This window comes from Vicugna pacos, chromosome 6 (assembly GCF_048564905.1).
Source record: "Vicugna pacos chromosome 6, VicPac4, whole genome shotgun sequence".
Lineage (NCBI taxonomy): Eukaryota > Metazoa > Chordata > Mammalia > Artiodactyla > Camelidae > Vicugna > Vicugna pacos.
Genome location: NC_132992.1, coordinates 79,017,275 through 79,042,308, shown reverse-complemented (window position 1 = coordinate 79,042,308; position 25,034 = coordinate 79,017,275).

Genomic DNA, 25,034 nt, shown 5'->3' with positions numbered 1-25,034 from the left:
GCCCAGACCATTCTTTTTCTAATCATCTGCCTTCCCGATCTGAGGGGAAAAGGGCAGACATATGAGGAATCTATTCTTCTTTAACCCTCTCTGCAAGGCATCTGCTAAGACCTCATTCATCACCGTGAAAGCTGTGAATGGATAGCTATGCAATACGGCCAGCTCTCTTTGGGAGTGGTGGTGTAACGCCTAACCTCTCTGCTGGTAAAGCAAAAGCAACATGCACTTTTGTCAAACTGTCAGCGAACACTTCCCTCTTGATACAGTTTGCTCAACCCAACCTTCTGCAGTGTCATCTGGCTGCAAATGTTTCATTTTGAAGAAAACCCCCAACCGGTGGCTGGATGTGGTTCTCACAAAGGAATCCTTGTGCCTCTGTGATGGCTGTAAGTGTGCGGCATTTGTTTGCCTCCAGAAGGATCCAAACTATGTAAGAAACAAAACGGCATTCAAATTCGATTGTGAAACTATTTAATAAAACCAGCCTGATATATCTCATTATCAACCATGTTTAAAATGACAGGAGAGCATTCAGTCATTCGTAGTATCATGGAACTACCGCTGTTCCGGCTGACTTGAGGAGGAATGGATGATCGCAGCAGCAGCGGACACCAGCCTCTCGCTCCCACCCCAGCCCTCAGCTGGGACTGAACGCTAATGTGGTGTTAACTCCGTGGCCCACGCTCACTTTCAGTCGTGAACGCTGTAACTTTTCAATCAAAGGGAATGAAGGCCAGAATCATCATCCACTTGTTAATTACAGTGTGAAATATCGCAATCACTTTGTTTTTAGAGGTGGCCTGAGAATTATGAAAGACGGATAATGGCCCTCGTTATGCAGGGGATGAAGCGGTCTATTAAGCCGTGGGAACTTCTTCCATGAAACAGTCTTCAGCCTGACTTCCCTCGTCATTCCAGCTCCAAGTTGTCCGACGGCCAAGACACTTGAGAAATCGACGCGATCCCTGTTGAAGTCGCAGACTCCCCTTAGTTTTCACAGTGTCTAATCACATAATCGTTTTCTATTCATTTTAATTTTTTGTATGACTGCTTCTCCAGCTCTAAACTGTTTAGTAAATACTAAGTATCACAGAAAGTATTTTCATTTGTAGTGAATTTGGTTCACCTGCCTAACGTCAGCGTGAGTTCTGATATCCTCAAGGTGACTTTTCTGTTTGCAAATATTTTGATTTAAACATTCAACATCAGGTTTATGGAAATGACATGTCCTAAAACTTAGTCTTTTTTTCTGTTTTGTTCTTAATCTCTATTACTAAGTATAGAAAATGATTCCAATCACTCTTTTTTACTGATTTACAATGTTTTATTAGTTTCTGGTGTACAGCATAGTGATTCGATCACATATATATATGTATGCATATTGTTTTTCATATTTTTTTCATTATAAGTTATTATAAAATATTGAATATAGTTCCTTGTGCTATACTGTAGGACCCTGTTGTTATCTGTTTTATATACAGTAGTTTGTATCTGCTAATCCCAAACTCCTAATTTATCTCTCCTACCCCCTTTCCCCTTTGGTAACCATAAGTTTGTTTTCTATGTCTGTGAATCTGTTTCTGTTTTGTCAGTAAATTCCTTTGTCCCATTTATTTAGACTTTACATATACGTGTAATCATGTGATATTTGTCTTTCTCAATAGCAGTCACTCTCAAGGAGTCTTAATACAGTTTTTTTTTTCCATTTACAAAATTATTAAGTACACTTCTCAAACATTTTAAACTGTATTTATACAATGATTATTTTCTTTTCTTTTTAAATACATGAATTATCCAAGTCACAATAAACTGTCCCAAATACTCAAGTGAATCTTATACATGAAATAGGTATAATGTATATGGTAATCTCTGAAATATTTCATTAATGTGTTGTAAACTTTACTAGACCTCAATATAAAGTTGCAAAACTAGATTGATTACACAACACATTGTAAAAAGGCATTGCAAATAGCCTGACTGGCTAAATTCTCAATCTGTCAGATACATACAGTGTATGATGAAATTGAAATATTTTTGTTTCAAGTTAAATTCTTTTAAATATTTCTCTGCTTAATTTAATCATTTGGGGTTAATAAATATAACTCAATTAGATATAGCAACTCATCCTAAAATCTGATTTTTCCTCTTCTGGGGCCTGTGATTGGGTAATGACCAGAAACATAAATTGGGATTTGAATGGCACACCTTGAAACTTTTTAGCGTGTGTCATGGAGACTTTGTAAATTAAATCAGAATTCAAATATCCATGCTACATCATTACCTACTTCTGACAGCTTGTAGTAGTCTGCAAATATCACCAACAAGACAAAACACTTAGCAATACTTTTCATTATTTTCTCTGTGTGTGCACTGAAGTGTCTTCTTGTCTAGGTATGCTAAGTAGTTCGATAGGATGCTACAATTCTTTAAAATAATAAAATAATATCTGACTGAATTCTTGATTTTTCAAATAGTTCAAGGGTACTGTCAATACTATTCATTCTGAAGTTATGAAAAAACTTAAGTGTGATGGCCATTGACACCCCTGTCAGAGCAAAATTTCACATGTGTTGAGACTGTTTTGAGGACTAACCAGCTTCCTCTCTTCGATGTACCTATTTTTAGCTACTTTCTTATCTTACAAGAAATCCATAAAGCATAATGTCCCATTGAAGGCTTTTATAATCTCACACTTTTTTTTTCTTTTTTTTGGTCATTACTTCTCAAGGCAAATGCCTGGATTTTGTTAAATGGCTGGTTTTTCTTGCTTACCATCCCCACGTGATAAAATGGCATCCCTGTATAGAATCAGTGAAATGTTACTTGTGTTTTAAGGCCAAAATCAAACCCCACCAGATTGTGAGCTCGTTCTCCATTATTTCACTCAGATGTGACCACAGATGCCATGATGTCAGAATTTCTAGTAGTGGTTCCTAAGCCATGCTGTTCAGAACCCTAGATCAAACCCCCTTCTGGATGGTACAGAGGGTCGAGTGCCAAGTTGATAGAGCTCAAATTCTTGCTCACCTGCTTCAACCAGAGTGGAAGCCCTTTGTTTATTTTTTTTTCTTGTTGAAATGAAGTTTACATCTATTAAAGACAACCACAGCTTTTAAAAAATAATGAATGATTCCAAAATAAAATAAATCAAAACTAAAACTTCCTCTCCCTGCTAGATCATGAATGCCAAAGAAAGTGACCATTGTTTCCCAGCATGCCTTTGGTGCCTCAACACCACTTTTGTGTCTATAATTTGGCAAATGAATAAATAAAATGCTATTATATGGGCTGACATGAAGCTAAGTATAAGAAAAATTAAAGTATGTTTTTAGAGTTATTGTGATATAATAGGAAGAAAATCAGGCTAAAAGTTAGGAAAGCTAGTTTAAGCCTGTAACTCACTTTCTGTGCTAGCTATAGGCGTGGGACAACCCTCTTGATTATTAAGTTCCAATTAAATGGAATAACAATTACTGTAATGCCAAAGTCAAGTGCTGATGCTGGAAGGCAGGTAATAATTATGGTTAAGAACCTGAGCTTTGAAACTCAGTTGCTCAGGTTCAAATCCTGGCTACAATTATACTTTTGTATGTGGACCAATTACTTAACCTTGAGCCTCAGTATTTCTATCTGTAAGATGGAAGTACCTTATGGAGGCTTCATTGAATGCATTAATTCATGCATCATATTCGGTAGTACCAACAGGATTACCTAAGCAAATGCTCTGAAACACACAGAGTACGAGGTAGTGAAGACATAACTCCAAATATCTCAGTGTTAATCTTTCCCAGCACCAAGAAATTTCTAGCACCAAGTAAAGGAAAACTCAGTGCAGCTTTTTTAACTATTCAGCATTTCAGAATTCTCAGAAGAGGACTATACTTATCATATGTTCTACAAGGTTTTGCACTAAAACACAATATGGTGAAAATTGTGATTATTATTATCAATATCAACAAAAACTACTGTAGCGGCATTTTTTTTCTGGCCAGTTACCCAGAACCAGTATATACCTGTTTGTATTGCTGGGCCAGCCAATAAAAGTTAATATTGCATCATGTGTCCTTTATTCGTTGTCCTTTTCTATTTGAGAACGCTTCCTGAGAACAGGACTCCAGTCAGGTTAAAGCACCTTTCCTGGTTTGCCCAGAACTTCCCTAGTTTTAGTCTGTCAGTCCAGTTTCCAGGCTTGCTTCACTTCTGAGCAAACCAGCGCAGCTGATCACCTGAGCACCTCTTTCTCTATCCCTTAACATGTTTAGCATCATTTCTTGCATGTAAACTGTGCTCAATTAACATCTCCTTGATTGAAATAAATTCTTTCGCTTGCTGTCAAGATCCATCTATCAGCTCAGGCATGTTCTTTGACCAGAGACCCAAGGGAAATATCTTGGTCTTACATGATTGAAAAGTTACCAGGTGAATGGATGTGGACCCAGGAAAGTCAAAGAAGATTAAAAGAGAAAGTAAATTCAACACTGCAATAAAAGTAAACTACCCAGAAAATGTTAATATACAGTAATTAAATTTGTATTCATCTATTGGAAAGTATGGGAGAGGTTGATATTAACTAGCCAAAGTAGTAATATATTAAGTGAAGTGTCTCCAATTGGCATTAACTTTTATTTTAATAAGATAATAATTGTATATTTAATAAATACTAACAGCTTATTAAAATGTAGTGTTGATATTAACTAGCCAAAGTAGTAATATATTAAGTGAAGTGTCTCCAATTGGCATTAACTTTTATTTTAATAAGATAATAATTGTATATTTAATAAATACTAACAGCTTATTAAAATGTAGTGATGGGTCATTATGCTAAGGGTTAACAAAATATCTTTCTTTTTAAGGATTTAGAGTGTTGTAATAAATGCTACTTGTTGAAACTCATATACAGTTAAAGAAGAACGTTAAATATCTCTGCTTTAAGGGAAGCCTGGGGAATGCCCTCCACTAATTATTAGTGTTAATACACACTGAAGGAGCCTGCTTGGTTGTGCATCTTTTGAAATCCCCATCAACAACTCCTTGATCTTGGCAGTCCCTTGAGAGCTAATCCAAGTCTGATACATGCATGCTTTGCACTCCCAGCTTCAGTGATAGCTCATCAAAGGGGTAGAGGTTCATAAGTCATACTTTCTGCTCCAGTCCTTGTTAGAAATATCAACAGAGCATGCTTTCTGAAGAGTTTCAAGTACTTCCAACCCCTGTTGGAAACAGGAAGGGCAAAGGTAAAAACACAACATCTTTTTTTTAAAAAAGTAAAGGAAACAATATTGAACTTCAAAAAAACAAAAAGAAGAAAGAAAGAAAGTAAAACGCTTGCTTTGCATTTGGACTAAGGTTAGGATTTTTTTTTTTTTCTTTCTGCTTACTAATTCACCCACCCCATGATCCTTGCAAGGGCAGAAAGTCAAACAGCCTTGTCCTCGTGCACCTCTGTACTCTGGGTGACTTTCCTAAGCTCAGAGCTCCCACTGACTTCAAAGAGGGGAAAGGGCATGGAAGGAATCCACAGGGGGCTGGGGTGGGGGTAGTGGAAAAGGGCTGAGGACAAAGCTGCAGTTAAGTCATCTCAAGTGTAGCACTGTTTCTCTGTCATCATCTGATGGGTTCAATTAAGTGCTATCTTCGATATTATAGAGCAGATTTTTTTTTCTCGAGGTGAAATGGAAACATCTGTATATTCTCATAAAGCTAATCCCCCACCAAAAAAATAATAATAATTCTGAATGGTTTTATGTGTATAGATGTCAAACCAGGTGAACATCAGGGATATTGCCCCTTCCTTGCTTTCTGGGTTCATATGATCATAGAAGCCGTGCGGACAATAGTCATAATTTTCAGGGTGACTGAGTCGAATGAGAAATCTATCAGGTGTTCACAACCACTTGACAATCACTTCATTTGCATGGAGGTCTGATTGGGTGAAAGACAGGAAGAGGTCACAGAAATGGAGAGATATAAGAGGGTTTTATGAAGCAACAAAAGATGGCTATTAGGTAATAGCTTTGACCCGTGAACATTTTTTCATCTGTAAATTTCATGTAATTTTCATCACCAGTGTGGAGACCTAGTTGCCATGGCTTGGTTTCTGCTGACGGTAACAGAGCTCCTTTGAGAAGCCTTTATTTTTGATAAAATGCATCAATAAATAGTGATTAAAGAACTTACCATTGTAGGTTAAGTTTAAAATCATGATTATAATGCCACTGGTCCTCCTCTCCCACCTCCAAGTACTTCATTCTTGATCTGTATTTTGAGATGGAAAAGACCAAATATAAGCGTTTTTTTTTAAGTGCTTTGTTTGAAATAAATTACTCAAAATGGATATCTTATTTATATGGCATTTTTTTTTTTTTTACGTTCAACTCCTTCTTGTTAATTGTTACTATTCTTAACTTACTGTTTTACATCCTGGGCCTTACATCATTTTTTTCCCCTGTATTTTGGTCATTTAAAAAGCCTGTTGTCAAACACTATGTCCTAGTCTAATTTCTAATATTTCCATTCAGCTTTCTACATCTCCATGTGGAATTCTTTCCCTGAACATCGCATTCATGTCATCCTTCTTCCAAAAATCTAATAGTGAGCTTTGCAACTGTGTGACTAATTTCTTCCAGAACTTGTCACTACCAAATGCTCACACCAAATGTTACACTGTTAGTACATGAGAAACTGTGCATTCAGCAAAGCTCCCCATCCCCTTTATTCGTCAAATAGCCAAAAACGCTGATGCCGATTTTCATCTTCATGTAGAGACCTAGTTGCCATGGCTTGGTTTCTGCTGATGGTAACAGAGCTCCCTTGAGAAGCTTTTATTTTTGATAAAGCACACCAATAAATAATGATTGAGGGACTTACCACAGTAAGTTAAGTTTGAAATCATGGCTTTTCTCCCATGCCTTCTCCTGCAACCTGGTTACAAAACCCAAGCTCCTACAAAATACAGTATGTTGTCTATTCTCGCCTAGGGGTCAGCCGTGGGAGCCACCAAGGTCAGGTTTGGCCAGGTTCATTCATGTACCCTTGTCAATGGCTGACTTCTGCCTACAGTTGCTTAATTGAGTAGTTTTAGTCACGATCACATCATGGTCTAAAAACCCCCAAATACTTACTATCTGTCTTAAGAAACAGTTTACAAACTGCTGTCCAGCGAAAAACAATGATGATTCCAAAGACTGCATTTCTGTCTTGGTTTCTAATTTCCTTCCTTTTTCCAGTAAAATGTGGTAGCCAACCTAGAAGAAATCTCAAGAGCTCCTTCAGCTTTCATGAGAACAAGAGTTCTTAGTCTGGAGTTCATCAATGAGTTTTTTTTTTTTTTTGAGGCACGCACACGTGTGTGTGTGTGTGTGTGTGTGTGTACATTTTCTGGACGGTGTATATTCAGTGGTTAAGAATATAGTTTGGATTCAGGTGATCCTGATGTTCGAATGCACGCTGTAATCTGACAGCTTGGCCAGGGGACTTATGCAGATTACTAAGACTTTTCCAAATCTTAATTTTCTCATCTGAAAAAAAATAGAACACCTACCTGAAAAGACTTCATGAGGATAAAAATACATATGACATTGTCTATTAAGTTCATAAAACACATGTTGAGTGTTCACCAACAATCCAGCCACTAGATGGGAAGTCTATTATATACACAAAACCAAAACAAGTTTACTTGCCACTCTTGTCCTTGAATCAGACTTGAGAACATTTAGTCATCATAATGATTCCAAATCAAGGCTTAGTAACATGTCAAAGAATGAAATGAACTCTACCCTTTCTTTCATAGATAATAGAATAATGAGGTGCCATAGAATGAACTTAATAAAACACAGCTTGGAAGAGCATGTGTTCACTCAAGTCTCCAGCTTATTTCTCTGAGTAGCCACAAATAAAACCTGGATATTTCTATAAACATATAAACCTATATCCGAGCTTTTTTAAAATTTGCATTTTACTTGCACGCTGATATCACAATTGAGCTCTGAAAGAAAATGGACAAAACAGAATCATCATTTAACTTCAAGGTAATTCAAAGAAAAGCAATCAAATAAAGTTTTTAGAAATCTGACTCATTTGATTGAGGAATACGCAGCACAAATACATATTTAATAGTTGAAGCCTTTTTTAAAAAATAAGTTGACTACATAGTGATTTTTTTTAACCCAGGGAATAAAACAGAAATGATAAATGTAGTTTTAGAAAACATATCTGCCTCTTTCACATCCGTTCCAATCTGAAGTAGTACCAGCAGTGTTGAGAATGACAGTACATATGTTATGACTGTTTGAATTTCAGAAAGCCTTTGGTTAAATTCTGCATAATTGGTTCCTGCTTAAGACAGAGCTTGCAAGAATCCAGGAGGAGACATGAGAGTAGATAAAGAATGAGTGAAAGAAACAAAAAACAGACACTCCCAGTAAGAGGAACCATGTCCACTCTGGGGGGAAGTATTAAGAGGGTCCCACATGGAGCAGGGCTTAGATCTTGGCTGCCTTTTATCTGAGTAACCGATTCAGACAGTGGGATCAGATTTAAGTGGTTACATTTGCAGATGCTGATTGGAGGACAGCGAACATGGAGATAGCTGCCAGAGAGATTCGGAAGGCACCGATGTACTTTGTTCCAGCACAGAAGACCAACACATGGCATTTAATAGTTACAAACACATTAGGCTCAGGATACATTTACATAAAAATACAGGGGGAAGGGCAAGGGGTAGAGCTTTAAAATACAGACATATATGACACAAGATAAAACAAAAATCCATTCAGAGAAGCTTGGATTTGAAAGATTTAATACTTCAGGGTCTAAAATGTGAGGACTAACTATGTTAAACTCTTTATATTAAGATGACACAACTTTGGGGAGAACTAGGTTTGCTTTGGGCATCTTTGACAGTTTGGATGCAAGTTCAAACTTCAGGTCATTTAACAGTGAGAAAAAAGACATTAAAAACTAGGATAAATTAGTGATGTTAGTTCCGACTTTGTGAATATGTGCCTGCAAGTCAATTTACAAAAAATAAAAATAAAAGAGAGAGGATATGCTTGATGTAGTTGCATGATGTAAATTTAAAGATGGTGGTATAACATGGGCCTGATAAATCTGAAAAGATGAGCAGCTGACTGAATGAATGTATGCTGGCATAGGACTAAAATATTTTTGTCTCCCCTTTATCAATTCAGAAAGAAACTAGTAAAAATGTCTCATTCTTCAAAAGCAGTTGTACATGTAAGTGTCATCCTTCTAACTTCAACTTAAAGAAAGCAAGTTTGTTATTATCATTACCAGCTTTCAAAACGAATGGGAAAATGCAAGCTACAGGAAGTGAATTATTTCCTCAAAATACACAGCCCCGTTATATGCACAATCAGATGATTCACATGGACTTTAAAAAGAAAACACTTACACATATTGTCACGCACAGTGCTACTCGTGTTCTTGTGTAATTGATTGCACAAAACACTCCAGGGTGATGACAGAATCCCTGCTTGTCACTGTGATTGATCGTCTCAGAGTAAAGAGCAAAAATGCAAAAAGTCAGCAAACAAACATTTTAAAGTCGAAAACTCAAGACAAGTAGTTTAATTTTTAAGCCAGTGAGTGGATGCTTGTAAAAATAAACCAGAACTGATCAGAGAAAAGGAAACCTGAGACTAGATTAAAGATTGGGAATTATTTTAACAAACATTAGTTCATTTCAGAAAAGACCCCATATATTCTGGCTGAGAGTTAAAGATCTTTTCTGCTTGATTCTTAGCAAACAAGATTTCAGGAAATAATCCCATCCCCTAGTTTCTCAACTTGGAGAAATAAGGCTACACATTCAGAGCAAATAAGTTATACCTTTTGTATGGGCTCTTGGGAGTGTGCTAGAAAGATTTTGAAGACATTTCTAGACTCAAAGAAATTCCTTATACAGTTATCATTGTTTCTTGGAGGGATGCTAGTAGAGTATGTGTGTGTCATCTTGGAGTTAAATGCACAACTTTGACATTTCCCAATTTTTTTTAATTATGGCTCACTAGAGAGGAACAGGGTATGCTGCTGCTTCTCTGTAAAAGTACTGATTTGTAGTCATTGAAAAAAACTAACCTGGCCTAACACACTGAATAGTTGAATACATTCTCAGACCACTTTTCACTGGAAAATTAGAAAGTATGTTATCAAGTTTTCATGTTAAAGGTATTCTTTTTTCTTTTTTCTTTCCAGAAAAACAAAATCGACCTGTGTCTGTTAGTCACTATAACATGTATTTGATAGATGAAACAATGTTGAAAGATACAATAATAATTGTTAAACTTTTTGAATACTGGAGGAATGTTTGATATTATTTACCTTATTTATATACAAGTCCTGGGAGATGAGGTTTACTATCATTGCTTACAGGTAAGGAAATGGAATCTTAGTGAAGTTAAGTAGCTTGCCCAAGGTAATATTAGAGCCAGGAATTAAACCTGACTGGCTTTGCTTTTAGAGTCCACATGAAGAAAGCTTATAAAAATTTGGCATACATGAATTTTAAAGTATTTATTGAATGCCTATCATTTTTTCAGCATTATCATTGGTACTGGGGGAAACATGAACAGAAGAGTTACTGTAAAATGCAACATATTTTTCAACTTAATACAGCTTCTGCAAATCTGAGCAGATAGACTACAATGGAGAGTCAAAGTCACTTACCTAGGAGAATGGGAACGGCTGTCAGATGTTTTATTGTTGTTGTTACACGTACTTTTCTGAAGTGAGGCCAAAGTATACCGAGTAATCGTGTACTAAGTAGAGTTTTTACCTTTTTGCATGAGGCCTCAGATACTAAAACGAAGGCATTATATAGGAGGACTATTACGCTCCCATGATTAGATGTTTGAGATGCATTCTGTATACCGCTTGCAACAACCTCCCAGAGGGGTTGTGTGATCTGCAGCTTGAAGTTCAAGAAATCTGTGCATTCTGATGCCTGACCTGTCAGAGCAGTTGATGGAGGCTTCAGGGGTCAAATCCAGCTCTTTCTGGCTCTAAACAATGCCTTTGTTACCCCTGATCAAACTAACGCACAAGTCTTCAGATCAAACCTCTTCTAAGGCTGGAGAATCCTCAACTAGACTGCCGTGCGTACGAAATCGCACAGCGCTGGGGTTAAAGTTTGCTTTCAGGAGCGTTCCCCTTTCCCCACACTCTGCACATCAGATCCTACAGTCTCAATAAGGGGAAAACCCAGATGTTAAGCATTATTTTGTGCATCTTTCAGATAATAAAAGAGAGGTGAGCCCCGGACAAGAAAGCAGTTTTTATTTCAGTTTTTATAATTTTTACTTAATTTAATAAAATAATAAAATCACTGTACATGCATAAAATCTATAAACAGGACAGGATATTTTATCCCATATTGTCTTTAAAGTATTTATTTAAAGTATTTATTCCTACTTCAGTTAAGCCATTTTGCATTCAAAAATCTCCTTCTCATGTGGCTAATGCTCTGATGCATTGAAATAGCACTTGGTGTGTTACTGCAAGATCTGAGAATACCTGCATGTCTACCCAATCCTTGTTTCCTTCTTTAAAATTCCTCTTGTGGTTTCTACAGTGATAAAATGAAGAACATTTGTGAAAAAAAAAAAACTTCCACGGAGACCATCAGTGTGCAAAAGACTCATGTATTTGTTTCAGACAGAAATACATTCTTTGTAGTCTTTTTTTTTTCCCATAAAGAAAACTGAATCATCCATATTGATTGAATCTAGAGTGGAAATGGTCCTGATGGTTCTTTTTCCCTCCTGTACCTCTCCTCCATCAGAAATTCCAGAAGATTGTTTTTCATTTGTTGGGTTTCTTTGAGATTTAATTCAGTAAATTTTGGCTCCATTGTGCTATCTATACAGATCATGCAGGTAAAGAAATAATATGTGTAGATAATTCCATAGAATCCTCACAGTGACCCTCTGAGCAAACGAGCAAAAGCCCAGACCAGTGAGTGATGGAGCAAAATCCAACCCAAGGTCTCTCTGAGCCCAAAGCTGCTCCCCAGAGTCCACCACTCAAATTCTACCAGTCGATGGAATTTCATCGACACATGTCTTGGTCTTCCTTCTCGAATCAGTGCAGATCCTAGGAAGGGAAGGAGGCTTGTAAAGGCACTCAGATTAAAAAATGCTTGTCTGTATTTTCTTTGATGCCCAAATAATGCATCAGAATTGTTTCCAAAGGACTGTAGGGCAGGACAGAATTAGAACAGTTTACAATAAAGTGTGTTTCCGACATGCACAGTTACCCAAATCCTGTTACCTGGCTCACTAGACATTTATTAATCCATTGATTTGTTACCAGAAAATACTAGGGTATCAATTGTTGGAAATTGTTCGTTAAATGGTTTAAAATAGTGTTTGCTGTAAATCTGGGTGTTTGGATCATAGAATTTGAAAATTGAAATTCGTATTAGATTTGTTCTGTTCCAATTCCTTTATGTTAACGTTGGAGGGCCTGCACTTAGAAGATGCACACCGCTGATCAAAGGTAAAACATTCCTACATACGAGCAGAAGATGGGCATTTTCACTCTGAGTTGAGGGTGCTTTTCATTGACCAGTGCCTCCTCCATTCTTGCTGCACTCACATGTACATGCACACACAAGTGCATGCGCACACACACACACACGCTACACTTCTCTTCATACTTCCTTCATGCACATCATTAAAATGCTTCCTGACATGACAAGCTTGAAGATTTAAATAAGTCATATTTTTTAAATGGTTTAGAAAGATCAAGGGAATTTTATGCGTTCAGTGCAGGAAAGAAACCACAGTAAAGAGCTGAAAGCTCTGCCAAAGGAAAGACACACATTCTTGTAGGAATTTCGCTAGGGCCTCCCCACCCACTTCCGGTGCTGCTTTTGACTCAGCTTGGATAAAGACATGGGCCTATGAGTGGCCCTGCGCCTGGAGCTTTGCACATCTCAGTGGGGGGCGTCTGGTGTCGATCCACAGTGGCCTAATGGCCCACTGCGCTCCTGCTGGTTATTGCTTATCAGGTGGGAAGGTGAGAGGGCGCCCAGCTTATATGAGGACAGTGAATTTGTGGAAAAAGGAAGAAGAGTATCTGACAGACACCAGGGAGCCAGAAAGTGTGTTTGCACCAACAAAGGCTCCCTCCGTCCTCAAGGTGTCACCCCTTGGTCCGGTGCTGGGTCCGGCGGTCCGTGGGGTCTCATCAGCGATGTCCCTTCTTGCTTTAATTCAAAGTAATTGTAGTCTTAAAATCCTAAATTACTAATGAATTCTTACTTGTTTTTCTGGATTTGATTTATTCACAATTTTCACTGTCTGGAGGAAGACTCACGTTCCAAGAAAACAAGCATAATTTTCAAAATTTCGTGGGAACATGAGGAAATTACAGGATTTGAGGAAGTTGTCATATAATTAATCCTAATTCCTAGGCTTACATGTCAGCATCTTTGTAAGGAAAATGGACTTGCTTGTTATTTTTTTTTAATTCTTATTTTTTATTGAAGTGTAGTTGATTTACAGTGTTAGTTTCAGTTGTACAGCAAAGCAATTCAGCTATACACATACATAAAATTTTTTCAGATTCTTTTCCATTACAGCTCATTGCAAGAAATTAAATACAATTCCCTTTGCTATACAGTAGGTCCTTGTTCTTTATCTCTTTTAGATTTAGTGATGTATATCTGTTAATCTCAAACTTGCTTTTTTAAATGATGGTCTTTTATCTTCATAGAGATCTCAAGATTTTAACCTTGGTTTAAAAAAATTATTAGATTAAAGCAGAAATACATGTATATATCAATATCTACATATTTGCATACATAAAATGTCGCAGCAGCGAAGTGTTAAACAAAAAGAGATTTGACACAGATATTGCTTTTCTTTTATAGTATAGAGATCTTCCTTGACACAGTGGGGTTGGCTCATGACAAACCCATCATAAACTGAAAATATCTTAAGCTGAAAATGCATTTAATACACCTAACCTACCAAACATCATGGCTTAGCCTAGCCCACCTCAAACACTTACATTACATTACTTCTCAGAACACTTACATTAGCCTACAGCTGGGCAAAATCATCGAACACAAGCGCTATTTTATAATAAAGTGCAAATATCTCATGTCATTTATTGAATACTGAGCTGAAAGGGAAAAACAGAATGGTTGTGTGGGTACAGAGTGCTGGTAAATGTATCGGTGGTTTACTGTTGCGCTCACACGACTGACCAGGAGCTCTGGCTCGCTTCGCTGCCCCTGCCCAGCATCAGGAAAGAATGTTTTTCTGCATATCGCTAGCCCAGGAGAAGATCAAAATTCAGGATTTGAAGTCAGGTTTCTACTGAATGCATACGGCTTTCACACCATCACAAAGTCGAAAAATCTTAAGTTGAACCAAATCTTAAGTTGGGACCATCTGTATTCTATGAGAAACTTCTAATTAAAATTTTATTGCAGAATATTCAAACCCCACTCTGAAACCACTCTATTCAATAGCTTTTTTTTTTTTGATACTCTTCTGTGAAACCATGGAGACAGAGTTGGAATTGAGTTCATGAGAAATTTAATTTCAACATCTGTTTATCTAACCACCTATTTACCTCTCTACTTAACTCTCTTTGACTCTGTTGCTCCTTGTCATCTAACTGCTGTGTAAGGGTGTGTCTTCAAATCTTCACTACTTTGAATAGACAGAAAACAATCCTTTGTTTTGCACTAAGAACCCAAGGGTTCCCTGATGAGATTTGATTATCTTGTTTGCATTGAAAGTATCATTTTTACCTCAAAGGTTCTGCATCGTTTAAATGTATGCTTTGTATATGATTTGGAAATGAAAATTTTAATAAGGTCCCAAAGCAGAAGAGCAAGCATTAGACTGTCATTCTCCCAGTTGAGCTAGTTCTTTACATGGACGTGGCTTCACAAAGCACCAAAGTCAGTTAGGAAGGGAACTTTTTTTGGAATAAAAAGGAAAATCTGGGCTGTGTGTTATGTGTGTGGGTTTGAAGGGGTGGTTTATGTGTGTGCTTCTGTTTGGAAAAAAACACAATATCGATGCCCTGTTACTTACCAGGTATATTGTTAGGTACTTAACAGGAAATATTTCAGAAGTAACTCTAAAAATCCTTATTTTAAATGTTAGATGACTGAATTTCTCCTAGGTTATCAAATTTATAAGTAGAAGAGTAAGAATTTGTACCTAAATTTGTATCACTGTACCCACTTCTATTTATAGCATTTGCTGTAAAACCTACATTGATATCATAGAAAACTTAAGAAAAAAAATCACTGACTACAATAGACCACACATAAATTTTAACCAGAGAAAAGGAAAAAAATGTATATTAATTTTCCAAATAAATTATATATATACATAAAATATATATATAAATATATCTGTGCCAGTTTACAGATTGTACAATTTCTCCTTGTATTATAATGATATTATTTCTCCTTTGATTTTGCTCAGTTCTCTGATGGAGCTAGTAGAGTGTCTTCCCATCATTGGTTTTATATTTCTTTCTGCTCTTTAAGATGTTTACACACATTTGATTCTTACTCATGTTGATTAACTTGAGATGAAAAAGGGAAGATCGTTCAAATGGGTACCAGCAAATTAAGATAAGCACAGTTTACATTGTTCACTCACTTGTGCTCGAGTGTCTCTCCCTCTGGATTAAAATTAGCCAAGAAGGAAGGCAAATCTGACATGTTGATCAGTCCTTGTCAGAGCTGACAAATGGAAAACCTGTCAGTTTAGTTCACAGCAGGAGTGCAATCTCTTCTTTCTGAGTTAAATAGTGTGATGTGGATTTTATAAATTCCGGATTCTTGTCTGAGCCTCAGAAGAGGAGCACCATCATTCCCTAGACATTTTCTAGTCAAGAGTTTCAAAAACTCAGTTTCATCACACCTTGGAAATAATGTAAACATTTACACTTAGTGAAAGTATATTTGCTACTCACTGAATAATTAAAGGGACTAGTAATGGAAGAGGTCAAGACCACAGAGAGGACACAAGGTAAAGCACTCCCTATCTCAGGAGATAATTAATGTCACATCCTTGATGTGTCGTTCTCACTCTAATTACTATTACTCTGTGTTTCTATTGCCAATTTACCATTTATAAGATAACATTATAGCTGGTTTTGTCATTCTCCACCAGTAAACTATGAACTCACTGAGAGTTATGACCAAGTATTGGTGGTTATTATTTCATACACACACACACACACACACACATATATATATATATATATATATATATATATATATATTACACACCTGTATGCCCTAGAGTCAATTTGAATATCATATACAGTTGACCCTTGAACAACATGAGAGATTAGGGATGCTCATCCCACACACAGTTGAAAATCTATACAGAAATTTAGACTCCCCCCAAACTTAATTACTAATAACTTATGGTTGGCTGGAAGCCTTACTGATAACATAGGCCATCAATTAACATATTTTGTATGTTGTATGTATTATATACTATATTCTTAAAATAAAGTAAGATAGAGAAAAAATGTTATTAAGACAATCATAGGGACAAGAAAATATATTTAAAAAACATCTATGTGTTTATAGAAAAAGAAAATCATTTCTAAGTAGACCTATGCAGTTCAAATCTGTGTTGTCCAAGGGTCAGCTATATTTCAGGATGTTGATACATGTTTGGTTTCTGAATGTATGTTAATGACAGATTGAGTAAATAAATCTGATTACTTGTTTATATAATATCTTGGTCATCTGGAATATGGTGTGGTGCGCTGAAAACACCACCACTGAAACTTCAGGCTTCATTCTTGAGATCAAGTGATTCTAACTGAAAACATCCTTTGCCTTATGTGGTAAGGTCTTAATTCAGAGAATCAAGCACATGGATGGTGTGTTTAGAAAGTAAGATAGAGACTGAACAAGGACATGTTAAAATTTAAGATGCTGTAGATGCTTCTTGATTTATGCACAAATAGACATGACCCATTTATCATTAGCATTATAGCAGTAGCATTATAGGTATCTCTTCTCTCCAACTTTTTGATTAACTATGCTCTCCAAGTTCCTCTCCAGATCACAGTATTTTAATTGTAGAATACATTTTAGTTCTGATATGGTAGTAATAAAGCTAACATCATAATAAGAAAATTTTAAACTGCGTTGACAGTTTTAAAGAGCAAAGTTGACACTGGAATAATTAAAACCATAATGTGTAATCATGAGGCGCTTTCCTAGAATGCAGATAAAAGTAACTTAAAATGATAGTTATGGTGTAAAGTAAAGGTATTTCTAGATTAGCAATTGTACGTGCACAGAAAGGAGAAGTCAGAACACATGGCTTAGAGGTAATAATCATGCTTGTAGCTAAAGGTAACTACAAAAATAAAATAACAGAGAAACAAATTTTAAAACTGCTCTGTTATTTCAGCCTAACAAATTAGAGATTGAGCCATGGTTTACTTTGGCAAACATATATGATTAACAGACAAAAACGTTTGCATGAGAATTCATGTAGGTTAACATTATAATAACGTTTATAATATAATCAGGGTTATTGCAGCTTTGACTCAACGATCCTGGATGCCAGAACACACTGGAAAAAGCCCAGGATGTTTAATGCAAAATGACTTATTGTTATAGTCAAGTTCTTTTTTGAACTACAAGATTCAACACAAAAATCTCATAGAAAACTAATGAAGCTGTGCATTTCCAAACTTGAAATATATCTAGAAATAGACAATGGTGTCTTAAATTCTTCTGGACTCATATCAGCCTTTTTTCCTTCTTTCTCTGCACCTGTCAGTTTCCATTTCATAGTCACAGTTTTTGTTTTTCAGCAACTTTGGCGTGAATGTCACTCTTGTCATGATTCTGACACTAGACTCTGCCCTTTTGTGACCTTTAATGGCAGCTAACCCTAACAGTTGCCCGAAGTCTTTGTCTCGAGAGAGAAATGTAATTGGTCACTGGCTAGCTGATGGGTAATATTTCCCTCGGGCCAGTCATCTAAGGCAAGGTAAAAGGCTGAGTCACATGCTCCCTTAGTTTTTTCTCCATAGCATTGGGAAGTAGGATAGTTTAAGAAATATATGTTTGGTGCATAAATATTATGTTGAACTCAATTTACATTCCATGAAACTATAAAAGAAATATTTGCTCAATAATAAAAGGCTTCAGGAAATATATCATATTCAAAATCCCTTTAAAAGTGTTGAATCCCTACTCTAGGTTGCTAAGTGAGGACTACACATATTAACACCAAAGGGGCAAGAAAGTAAAATAAAAAGTATATGGGTGGGCATTTAAATCAGGTAAGCACTGAACTAAGTAATAAAACATAGGAGGAAAAGTCACATTGCAAATGCCTGTGATAATTCTTTATAAGAAGACGTACAATATATTCGTTATCTGCTCCAAGCTCCTACTACTTGCCAATAAACAGAGTTGTTGGGGCAAGGAGTGGCAACTTCATTCAGAAAGCCAGCAGATCAGGAAGACAGTGGGCTAGTATTCCAAAGAACCATCTTCTCTGAGTTGGAATTCAGACTTCTTTTATACTGAAAGGGGTGGGGGTAAAGTCCTGGTTCCAGCCGGAGCCCCGAGGGGATGTGTTCATTTCTTCCTTCCTGCAGCCATTCACTGGTGAGTCTGGTCAGGAGGTTTTCTGTGAGTTAAACAAAGGTATTTTAGCTTAACACTCATTACATGGGAGGCAGGGTTCCTGGAGATGGGACATTATGTACAATTTTAGCTTGTAGGCAACATCCCTTTAGTGATTAACTTATAGCAAAAGCAATAGAATACAAAGTTTAACGTAAAAGAAATAGATCCAATATGGAGTCAGGCTCGTTCTTCCCTATTACACAATGATTAATAATGTTAATAAAATAACATACAAGGAATCAAACCATAGGTTTTAATAATAAAGTCGAGAAAAATGTTGTGCTCTTCTAGTGAGAGCACAAGTTTTCCGACGGATTCATCCCCATCAGTATCTATTCACCCTCTCCTAGAACTTCTGTCTCTTGCAAGTACTGAGAACCCAGATTAATTCACTGAAACTCAATCCTTAATCTTTATGTTTTCTAAGCCTGTTAGTGAATAGGAGATCTCTTTCTTTTGGATTTGAAATTGATAGGTTAGGTGCCTGGAATTTGGTAAGATCAGCATGGAGTCATGCTACCTGGAAATTAAGTGAACACTTAAAGTTAGCAATAAAAAGACATTGGCTCCCGGTGATGTAATTTGAGCACCTGGATTTAGCCATACTGCTCCATACGTTCTGACTTTTTAACACCAATTTGATTTGCATTTCTTTCCCTTGCAGCTATGTCAATTCTAAATATTATAAGCATGTTTCTCAGAACCTTAAACAAATTCATGTAGATGTAATGTTTCCTCTTTTTTCTCTTATTAGTTCTACCTAAATAGGACATTCTTGTCCTCTTTATTCAGTTTAGTTTAATTCCCTTAAATCCCTTTAAATGGATTTTGAGATTCTTTCCTGATGGGTTTTTGTTTGATATGGTAATTTTTCCAAGGGTACTGTTTTAAGAAACCTTATAGGTTAAGTTGCTGGGATTTCTGTAATAGTGATGGAGTCACGGGTTGTGATGAAGTTATGGTACTTTAATGCCAGTAGGCTAACAGGAAATATGCTAGAGAGCTGGAATTCCCCCGAGGACGTGTGTGAGGTGGCTGCACTTTGTCATCAGTTCTTTCCTGGTGCAAACGAAAGAGAACATGTCCCTTCTTTCCAAATGTATCGGAAGCAGTTTGCCCACCAGCGCTGCCTTCTTCCACGAGCCCTGTGTCAGCTGGCTTGGAGGACAGCTTACAACAAATGGGCAGGAAGATTTCTATCCTGCGTCTATCTGGGAGGACTCTCAGATCAAATGTCACTTTTGCTCCAGTCTGCCCCGGGGAAAAAAACCTGACAATATGCAATGAAGGTTCAATTTCGTCAGATACTTCAAAGCCTCAGAAGCGCATGGAATTCCCTCCCATCCACACCTACAAACTCATTTTGACGGACAGATGATTTACACAGGGAAGTGGGAGAGAATTTGCTTTCCATCTTTATCGGTCCTATCCTTGTTTATAAAACTGAATTTGGATTCTCTCTGAGTCAACTTAGAATTTAACATCAAAGAGAACGTAATACATAGATCAGGCTATAGAAACAAACAAAGCAAAATGATGAACAACAGGCTTATAGAGCAAGGGGACACAGGGATGCGGAAATGTGTCTGTTATGACAAAAAGGCTAAGTGTTGGCACCCTCTGTTAATCTACAACCTCTTTTTGGATTGAAAATTAAAAGTCAACTGTATGCTTTTTCCAAAAACAAAATTTGCTCCTAACAAAATGTCCGAACATGAAAAGGACGGTCAAAGGTCATGTTAGACAAAAACACACAAGGTAGGGGGAGGAAGTGGTGGTAAGAGTAATAATTCCATGCACAGTAGACATCAAGGCAGAAAGCCTTAAGCAGAACAAAAGGAGAGCTTATTTTATATTCTTATAATGTATAATCTGCAATGAGAATGTAACTGTCATAACCCTTGATGAGTCAAATACAGCATCAACCGGCTATGACTTAGTTTTAAAGCAAAAAATGAAACAAGATGAAGAATACAGAGAGAAATAATAATAGTAGGGGACAATAGTATGTAAATCTTGCTCATGACTCATCAAGTTGGTTGAAAGTGTACAGAGCAACCTTTTTTTCAAAACCAAGCAATATGTGGATTTATTGAAAAGAAAAAAATGTAGAGGCTTAATATTTGCTCACACCATTTTTATTCTATTATTTAAATATGTTGAGTCACAAAATTAGGTATGCATTTCTGTCCTTCCCAAACTATAAAAGTACAAATTAACTACAAACCAGATTTTAAAAAAAGCAATACAATTCAAGTTACAGTCACATTTGGATTTGACAGTAGCAACACGCTGTATGTTTCAGGTTTCATTTGTTATCGGTTCCCTTTGATTTCTGACAGTATTTTTATCATTGGAAAGTAAAGCACAGTGATTAAGCCCACAAGCTGTGAAAACATCCGGCTGTAAAGTGCCCTTTTATAAATAAATCTCCAGGTAATCTTGGAAGGTTACTTACCCTCCCTGTGCCTCAGAGTTTTATTTGTGAAATGGGCACATACCTCAGAAGACTGTTGTAGGTGTACTTCTAACAGAAACTGGCACACAGTAAATAGCCTATATGCTCATTTTTAAAATAACTTTTTTAAAAATTTTTCTTGCATTCATTGTGAGACAATTATTTGCCTATCTTTAGCCAAATACCAAGCTTACATATAAAATGAAATATTTTTCTGCAAGGCCTTTGCTTTCAGCTAAAGAACTTTTACAAATGTGTGAGTACAGTTTAACAATAAATCATAAAATTTCAAAGAAATGGTTTCCTCACTGCAGGATTTAGAATATATTTCTAGACCATGAGGTGTATGTGTGTCAGTATATATATATATATGTGTGTATGTGTGTGTATTATATATAACAATATATATAATCATGCATATACATATATATATATATATACATTAATTTCTTCTCTGTTAAGTGCACCTCTGGGGAAAGGTTTGAGAAACAGAAGTTTAACAGTGATGTTAGAGGACTTCCAACAAAAATTATTTTCCAATTTATTTCACTTTTTACTAAACTAGACCTTAATAAAAAATGCAAAATATTAAGGTTCATTTATTCACACAACACTCATTCATGGTTTGTCAATTTTATTGAGGTACTGTGGTAGGAAATATTAGGGGGGAAAAAAAAAGACAAAATGATCCTAAAATATGGTCTCAAACCTTAAATGACCAAAGGGAGAGAGATCCTTTGGAGAAAAACAAAACATAAAAGCTAGGAAGAAATCAGAGCTGGCATTTCGTGCTTTAATGTAGCTAACAAAAATCTGGTTAATGTAAGCGAGGTAAGCTTTATATAAGAGATGGAATTTTATCAGTTGAAAAATATGGTAGCACAATGTAAGCTGGCCAGTATCTTTTATTAGTTTGAAAATGTCATTCAACTAATTTTAATATATTAAAAATCAAAAGGAATATATTATTTTGTTCAACCTAAAGAAGGAGATTAACAAGTAAAATACTCTGGATGTATTTGAAAAGGCAGGCAAATTTTATAGTCAATAATTATATTAGTATCCTTGAGAACAAGGATAATCATATGGACCCTCGGAGCTCCTCTATCACAGCACAGCTGATGGCCTTTGGGGGTCATGACAAAGATTTTTCCCAGGATAAATATGATCCAATTGGAGATGTTGTGTTTCTTTTTCCCCTCCAACCTCTAACCTGCCTTGAAAGCATCCCTGCAGATCACTGGCAGCAGAAAGGCCACCGAGATTTCAGATTGAGTCTTACTGAACCTAAGTGTCTTCTGTCTTCTCACGGGCCCTGGAAAAGAATATGTGACTTTATAAGAAGCAGCACGAGGCACTGGGGATGTAGGCTGTGAAACAAGATGTAAAAGATGAGTGTCTCACAGGAGGTGTGCTCCACAACGTCACATCACTGCGATCCATCGTTCACTGCTACTCATGCTGAACCAAAATGGAAGCACAACACGGTTCATTTATGGCCACGAAGCGCTGCAGCGACGGCACTGGGTGGGCCAGAACTTGCTTCACACTGTAGGAATCACTTCCTGCTGTGGCTCCTCTGCCTTTTTCTCCTGCTATTTTATTTGCAGCCACACTTAAGAACAATGTTTTTACATGCTTGGTTGTGGACTTTTCTTAACCATATACGGCAGTCAGGGTAAAGAATTATGTCTGTGTTTATTTTTTTCTAAATCTCAATGGAAAACACATCTTTTCCCAAATGTGTTCTTGAAATATTTACTTTGTGAAAATAAAACGATCACTTGGGGAAGCAGATTCAGATCTTGTGCCAACCGTAAACTCAGCCCTGTGTTTTGTCACAATCAGATTTTATTTTTTTGCTCTCTTTATTTTAAGAATGTTTCACATGGAGTGACTATTTTAATTAAAATGCTATTTTGATATTATCTTGCTGTAGACACTACATTGAAGGGGGAATAAAAGACATATAGAACTATAATTTTCTTAAAAACAAGATAGAAACATGATGATACAAATTTTGAAAGGGATTCTAGGATTAAGATTAAAAATGAAGGAGTGATTTTACCACCAACAGTTTTCCAAGAAGGAAGTTTTAGGATTATGATACATAGTGATTTATACGATATGTAAACAATTGAGGGGAAGCAATTGACAAACTGGTCATATATATCCTGCAATCACATTAAAACTGTATTTGCTACCATTCAAATGTATAAGTTGTTTTCATTTATATTTATTATTAAAACGAATACCATGAGATGATCGTTCCTCTTGCCTCACATTTCCCAGATGAGAAAAAAGAAATTCCTAGAATTTCACTGATTATCCTATGTTCATACAGTTCATTAATCATAGATGACTCCTTTATCTTGTACTTTCTAAACCAGTATTCTTTCAACTGCATCACAGTTATCTCATTTTTATTCTTCTTCCTCATTTTTGTCATATATAGAGAGAGAATGAAGGGAAATTAGTATCTGCTTAGGAAGAAAAAAAAAGGTGCTTCCAAGTTTAAAGAGTGTGTGTGTGTGTGTGTCTGTGTGTTTCGTTATCAACCTTGTCGGAGATCTGTGAACCCTAGTAGTCTTTCATTATTCCTTTCAAAAACCTACTTTTGGTGTTGATACTTTTTTCATTGTGCTTTCTTTTTGCATTCTTTAAGGTCTGCTTTTTATAATTTCCTCGTGTCTTGGGTTGGATCGTGTTCCTCATAATGATGTGTTCAAGTCCCAGTCCTTGACACTGGTGATTGTGGCTTGATTCAGATATGGTGTCTTTGCAGACATAATTAACATATAAGTTAAGATGACACCATCCTGGAGTAGAGTGGGCCTTTAACTGGATATGACAGGTGTTCTTACAAGAACAGAAGAGATACAAAGACAGACATGGGGGAGGACGCCAGTGTGACAACAGAGTAGAGACTGGAATTATGCAGCTGCAAGGCGAGGAATGCCCAGGGTTGCTTGCAACCACTGGACTCTAGGGGATTGTATGGACCAGATTTTCCTTCTGAGTCCCCAAGAGGATCCAATCCTGTCAATACTTTGACCTGAGATTTCTGGTCTTCTGAATAGTGCGAGAATAGATTTCTGTTGTTCTAAGTCACCCAGTTTGTGGTAATTTGTTACATATCCCTGGAAAAGTAACACGTCGACCTTCCTCTCTGGGTTTAATTTGCTGCTTTCTTTCTCACTTCTTGAGATGGAGCCTTAGAACACTGAAGTTTTCTTCTTTCTAAATGTGCCTTTAAATTACACCTTTCTTGGTAAACACAGCATTAGTTATATACCACATGTGTTGATATGTTTCATTTTCATAGTTACTCAGTTCACTATTTGCTGATTTCCTTTTGCACTATGATTATGTAGACATATAGTATAATTTCAAACTATGTGGCTATTTTTACTTACCTTGTTTTGTATTGAATTCCAGTTAAATTCTTTAGTCAGAGAAAATATTCTAAATTATTTTCAATCTTATTGAAATTTTTTAAGAATTGTTTTATGGCTCATATGATCAATATTAGTATAGTTTAGAGACATTTGAAAGAATGTGTAATCTGTCAATTTGGAGTATAATATTAGCTAAAGTGTGTTAATCAGGTTAATCATATCTTCTTTATTCTTACTGTTTTCTTTCAGTTCTGTCAACTCATCCAATATGTTTTTTGAAACTGTGTTATTATATGCATTCATATAGGTAAATTGACCATTTAACCAATATGTAATGTCTCTCTTTTTCTCTGGCAGTTAATTTAAAGTGTATTTTCTCTGATACTAGTATAACTACATGATATGTTTTGTTTTTTACTTTCAACATGTCTGTGTATTTAAAGTATGTTAGTAAATGGAATGGTTTAATTTTTTCCTTCTTTTTTTAAAAATCCCGTGTAACAATCTT